The sequence below is a fragment of the Macrosteles quadrilineatus genome, unplaced genomic scaffold (assembly GCF_028750875.1).
Source record: "Macrosteles quadrilineatus isolate MER2022 unplaced genomic scaffold, UCM_ALF_1.0 Scaffold_159__1_contigs__length_248278, whole genome shotgun sequence".
Taxonomy (NCBI): Eukaryota; Metazoa; Arthropoda; class Insecta; order Hemiptera; family Cicadellidae; genus Macrosteles; species Macrosteles quadrilineatus.
Window position 1 is genome coordinate 129,720 of NW_026542752.1, and position 6,737 is coordinate 136,456.

Consider the following 6,737-nt stretch of genomic DNA (forward strand, 5'->3'; position numbering starts at 1 on the left):
TTGTGTACAAGGTTGTACAAGTGTGTACAAGGTTGTACAAGTGTGTACGAGGTTGTACAAGTGTGTACAAGGTTGTACAAGTGTGTACAAGGTTGTACAAGTGTGTACAAGGTTGTACAAGTGTACACAAGTTCGTACAAGTGTGTACAAGTTTGTACAAGTGTGTACAAGTTTGTACAAGGTTGTACAAATGTGTACAAGGGTGTACAAAAGTGTACAAGGGTGCACAAGTTTGTACAAGGGTGTACAAGTGTGTACAAGCTTGTACAAGTGTGTACAAGCTTGTACAAGTTTGTACAAGCTTGTACAAGTGTGTACAAGGGTGTACAGGTTTGTACAAGGTTGTACAAGTGTGTACAAGGGTGTACAAGTATGTACAAGAATGTACAATTTTGTACAAGTGTGTACAAGTTTGTAAAAGGTTGTACAAGTGTGTACAAGGGTGTACAAGTGTGTACAAGGTTGTACAAGTGTGTACAAGCTTGAACAAGTGTGTACAAGGTTGTATAAGTGTGTACAAGGTTGTACAAGTGTGTACAAGGTTGCACAAGTGTGTACAAGAGTGTACAATCGTGTACAAGCTTGTACAAGTGTGTACAAGGGTGTACAGGTTTGTACAAGGTTGTACAAGTGTGTACAAGGTTGTACAAGTGTGTACAAGGGTGTACAAGTTTGTACAAGTGTGTACAAGTTTGTACAAGTGTGTACAAGTTTGTACAAGTTTGTACAAATGTATACAAAGGTGTACAAAAGTGTACAAGGGTGCACAAGTGTGTACAAGCTTGTACAAGTGTGTACAAGGGTGTACAGGTTTGTACAATTTTGTTCAAGTGTTTACAAGGGTGTACAAGTATGTACAAGAATGTACAAGTTTGTACAAGTGTGTACAAGTTTGTAAAAGGTTGTACATGTGTGTACAAGGGTGTACAAGTGTGTACAAGGGTGCACAAGTGTGTACAAGGGTGTACAATCGTGTACAAGCTTGTACAAGTGTGTACAAGGGTGTACAGGTTTGTACAAGGTTGTACAAGTGTGTACAAGGGTGTACAAATGTATACAAGGATGTAAAAGTTTGTACAAGTGTGTACAAGTTTGTACAAGGTTGTACAAGTAAGTACAAGTTTGTACAAGAATGTACAAGTGTGTACAAGGTTTTACAATTGTGTAAAAGGTTGTACAAGTGTGTACAAGGTTGTGCAAGTGTGTACAAGCTTGTACAAGTGTGTACAAGGTTGTACAAGTGTGTACAAGGTTGTACAAGTGTGTACAAGCTTGTACAAGTGTGTACAAGGTTGTACAAGTGTGTACAAGGTTGTTCAAGTGTGTACATGTTTGTACAAGTGTGTTTAAGTTTGTACAAGGTTGTACAAATGTGTACAAGGGTGTACAAAAGTGTTCAAGGGTGCACAAGTTTGTACAAGGGTGTACAAGTGTGTACAAGCTTGTACAAGTGTGTACAAGCATGTACAAGTGTGTACAAGCTTGTACAAGTGTGTACAAGGGTGTACAGGTTTGTACAAGGTTGTACAAGTGTGTACAAGGGTGTACAAGTATGTACAAGAATGTAAAATTTTGTACAAGTGTGTACAAGGGTGTACAAGTGTGTACAAAGGTTGTAAAAGTCTGTACAAGGTTTTACAATTGTGTACAAGGTTGTACAAGTGTGTACAAGGTTGTACAAGTGTGTACGAGGTTGTACAAGTGTGTACAAGGTTGTACAAGTGTGTACAAGGTTGTACAAGTGTACACAAGTTTGTACAAGTGTGTACAAGTTTGTACAAGTGTGTACAAGTTTGTACAAGGTTGTACAAATGTGTACAAGGGTGTACAAAAGTGTACAAGGGTGCACAAGTTTGTACAAGGGTGTACAAGTGTGTACAAGCTTGTACAAGTGTGTACAAGCTTGTACAAGTGTGTACAAGGGTGTACAGGTTTGTACAAGGTTGTACAAGTGTGTACAAGGGTGTACAAGTATGTACAAGAATGTACAATTTTGTACAAGTGTGTACAAGTTTGTAAAAGGTTGTACAAGTGTGTACAAGGGTGTACAAGTGTGTACAAGGTTGTACAAGTGTGTACAAGCTTGAACAAGTGTGTACAAGGTTGTACAAGTGTGTACAAGGTTGTACAAGTGTGTACAAGGTTGTACAAGTGTGTACAAGGGTGTACAAGTTTGTACAAGTGTGTACAAGTTTGTACAAGTGTGTACAAGTTTGTACAAGTTTGTACAAATGTATACAAGGGTGTACAAAAGTGTACAAGGGTGCACAAGTTTGTACAAGGGTGTACAAGTGTGTACAAGCTTGTACAAGTGTGTACAAGCTTGTACAAGTGTGTACAAGGGTGTACAGGTTTGTACAATTTTGTACAAGTGTTTACAAGGGTGTACAAGTATGTACAAGAATGTACAAGTTTGTACAAGTGTGTACAAGTTTGTAAAAGGTTGTACATGTGTGTACAAGGGTGTACAAGTGTGTACAAGGGTGCACAAGTGTGTACAAGGGTGTACAATCGTGTACAAGCTTGTACAAGTGTGTACAAGGGTGTACAGGTTTGTACAAGGTTGTACAAGTGTGCACAAGGGTGTACAAATGTATACAAGGATGTAAAAGTTTGTACAAGTGTGTACAAGTTTGTACAAGGTTGTACAAGTAAGTACAAGTTTGTACAAGAATGTACAAGTGTGTACAAGGTTTTACAATTGTGTAAAAGGTTGTACAAGTGTGTACAAGGTTGTACAAGTGTGTACAAGGTTGTACAAGTGTGTACAAGCTTGTACAAGTGTGTACAAGGTTGTACAAGTGTGTACAAGGTTGTACAAGTGTGTACAAGCTTGTACAAGTGTGTACAAGCTTGTACAAGTGTGTACAAGGGTGTACAGGTTTGTACAAGGTTGTACAAGTGTGTACAAGGGTGTACAAGTATGTACAAGAATGTAAAATTTTGTACAAGTGTGTACAAGGGTGTACAAGTGTGTACAAGGTTGTACAAGTGTGTACAAGGTTTTACAATTGTGTACAAGGTTGTACAAGTGTGTACAAGGTTGTACAAGTGTGTACGAGGTTGTACAAGTGTGTACAAGGTTGTACAAGTGTGTACAAGGTTGTACAAGTGTGTACAAGGTTGTACAAGTGTACACAAGTTTGTACAAGTGTGTACAAGTTTGTACAAGTGTGTACAAGTTTGTACAAGGTTGTACAAATGTGTACAAGGGTGTACAAAAGTGTACAAGGGTGCACAAGTTTGTACAAGGGTGTACAAGTGTGTACAAGCTTGTACAAGTGTGTACAAGCTTGTACAAGTGTGTACAAGGGTGTACAGGTTTGTACAAGGTTGTACAAGTGTGTACAAGGGTGTACAAGTATGTACAAGAATGTACAATTTTGTACAAGTGTGTACAAGTTTGTAAAAGGTTGTACAAGTGTGTACAAGGGTGTACAAGTGTGTACAAGGTTGTACAAGTGTGTACAAGCTTGAACAAGTGTGTGTAAGGTTGTACAAGTGTGTACAAGGTTGTACAAGTGTGTACAAGGTTGCACAAGTGTGTACAAGAGTGTACAATCGTGTACAAGTGTGTACAAGTTTGTACAAGTGTGTACAAGTTTGTACAAGTTTGTACAAATGTATACAAGGGTGTACAAAAGTGTACAAGGGTGCACAAGTTTGTACAAGGGTGTACAAGTGTGTACAAGCTTGTACAAGTGTGTACAAGCTTGTACAAGTGTGTACAAGGGTGTACAGGTTTGTACAATTTTGTACAAGTGTTTACAAGGGTGTACAAGTATGTACAAGAATGTACAAGTTTGTACAAGTGTGTACAAGTTTGTAAAAGGTTGTACATGTGTGTACAAGGGTGTACAAGTGTGTACAAGGGTGCACAAGTGTGTACAAGGGTGTACAATCGTGTACAAGCTTGTACAAGTGTGTACAAGGGTGTACAGGTTTGTACAAGGTTGTACAAGTGTGTACAAGGGTGTACAAATGTATACAAGGATGTAAAAGTTTGTACAAGTGTGTACAAGTTTGTACAAGTTTGTACAAGTAAGTACAAGTTTGTACAAGAATGTACAAGTGTGTACAAGGTTTTACAATTGTGTAAAAGGTTGTACAAGTGTGTACAAGGTTGTACAAGTGTGTACAAGGTTGTACAAGTGTGTACAAGCTTGTACAAGTGTGTACAAGGTTGTACAAGTGTGTACAAGGTTGTACAAGTGTGTACAAGGTTGTACAAGTGTGTACAAGCTTGTACAAGTGTGTACAAGCTTGTACAAGTGTGTACAAGGGTGTACAGGTTTGTACAAGGTTGTACAAGTGTGTACAAGGGTGTACAAGTGTGTACAAGCTTGTACAAGTGTGTACAAGCTTGTACAAGTGTGTACAAGGGTGTACAGGTTTGTACAAGGTTGTACAAGTGTGTACAAGGGTGTACAAGTATGTACAAGAATGTACAATTTTGTACAAGTGTGTACAAGTTTGTAAAAGGTTGTACAAGTGTGTACAAGGGTGTACAAGTGTGTACAAGGTTGTACAAGTGTGTACAAGGTTGTACAAGTGTGTACAAGGTTGCACAAGTGTGTAAAAGAGTGTACAATCGTGTACAAGCTTGTACAAGTGTGTACAAGGGTGTACAGGTTTGTACAATTTTGTACAAGTGTTTACAAGGGTGTACAAGTACGTACAAGAATGTACAAGTTTGTACAAGTGTGTACAAGTTTGTAAAAGGTTGTACATGTGTGTACAAGGGTGTATAAGTGTGTACAAGAATGTACAAGTTTGTACAAGTGTGTACAAGTTTGTAAAAGGTTGTACATGTGTGTACAAGGGTGTACAAGTGTGTACAAGGGTGCACAAGTGTGTACAAGGGTGTACAATCGTGTACAAGCTTGTACAAGTGTGTACAAGGGTGTACAGGTTTGTACAAGGTTGTACAAGTGTGTACAAGGGTGTACAAATGTATACAAGGATGTAAAAGTTTGTACAAGTGTGTACAAGTTTGTACAAGGTTGTACAAGTAAGTACAAGTTTGTACAAGAATGTACAAGTGTGTACAAGGTTTTACAATTGTGTAAAAGGTTGTACAAGTGTGTACAAGGTTGTACAAGTGTGTACAAGCTTGTACAAGTGTGTACAAGGTTGTACAAGTGTGTACAAGGTTGTACAAGTGTGTACAAGCTTGTACAAGTGTGTACAAAGTTGTACAAGTGTGTACAAGGTTGTTCAAGTGTGTACATGTTTGTACAAGTGTGTTTAAGTTTGTACAAGGTTGTACAAATGTGTACAAGGGTGTACAAAAGTGTTCAAGGGTGCACAAGTGTGTACAAGGGTGTACAATCGTGTACAAGCTTGTACAAGTGTGTACAAGGGTGTACAGGTTTGTACAAGGTTGTACAAGTGTGTACAAGGGTGTACAAATGTATACAAGGATGTAAAAGTTTGTACAAGGGTGTACAAGTGTGTACAAGCTTGTACAAGTGTGTACAAGCTTGTACAAGTGTGTACAAGCTTGTACAAGTGTGTACAAGCTTGTACAAGTGTGTACAAGGGTGTACAGGTTTGTACAAAGTGTGTACAAGGGTGTACAAGTATGTACAAGAATGTAAAATTTTGTACAAGTGTGTACAAGGGTGTACAAGTGTGTACAAGGTTGTACAAGTGTGTACAAGGTTTTACAATTGTGTACAAGGTTGTACAAGTGTGTACAAGGTTGTACAAGTGTGTACGAGGTTGTACAAGTGTGTACAAGGTTGTACAAGTGTGTACAAGGTTGTACAAGTGTGTACAAGGTTGTACAAGTGTACACAAGTTCGTACAAGTGTGTACAAGTTTGTACAAGTGTGTACAAGTTTGTACAAGGTTGTACAAATGTGTACAAGGGTGTACAAAAGTGTACAAGGGTGCACAAGTTTGTACAAGGGTGTACAAGTGTGTACAAGCTTGTACAAGTGTGTACAAGCTTGTACAAGTGTGTACAAGCTTGTACAAGTGTGTACAAGGGTGTACAGGTTTGTACAAGGTTGTACAAGTGTGTACAAGGGTGTACAAGTATGTACAAGAATGTACAATTTTATACAAGTGTGTACAAGTTTGTAAAAGGTTGTACAAGTGTGTACAAGGGTGTACAAGTGTGTACAAGGTTGTACAAGTGTGTACAAGCTTGAACAAGTGTGTACAAGGTTGTATAAGTGTGTACAAGGTTGTACAAGTGTGTACAAGGTTGCACAAGTGTGTACAAGAGTGTACAATCGTGTACAAGCTTGTACAAGTGTGTACAAGGGTGTACAGGTTTGTACAAGGTTGTACAAGTGTGTACAAGGTTGTACAAGTGTGTACAAGGGTGTACAAGTTTGTACAAGTGTGTACAAGTTTGTACAAGTGTGTACAAGTTTGTACAAGTTTGTACAAATGTATACAAAGGTGTACAAAAGTGTACAAGGGTGCACAAGTGTGTACAAGCTTGTACAAGTGTGTACAAGGGTGTACAGGTTTGTACAATTTTGTTCAAGTGTTTACAAGGGTGTACAAGTATGTACAAGAATGTACAAGTTTGTACAAGTGTGTACAAGTTTGTAAAAGGTTGTACATGTGTGTACAAGGGTGTACAAGTGTGTACAAGGGTGCACAAGTGTGTACAAGGGTGTACAATCGTGTACAAGCTTGTACAAGTGTGTACAAAGGTGTACAGGTTTGTACAAGGTTGTACAAGTGTGTACAAGGGTGTACAAATGTATACAAGGATG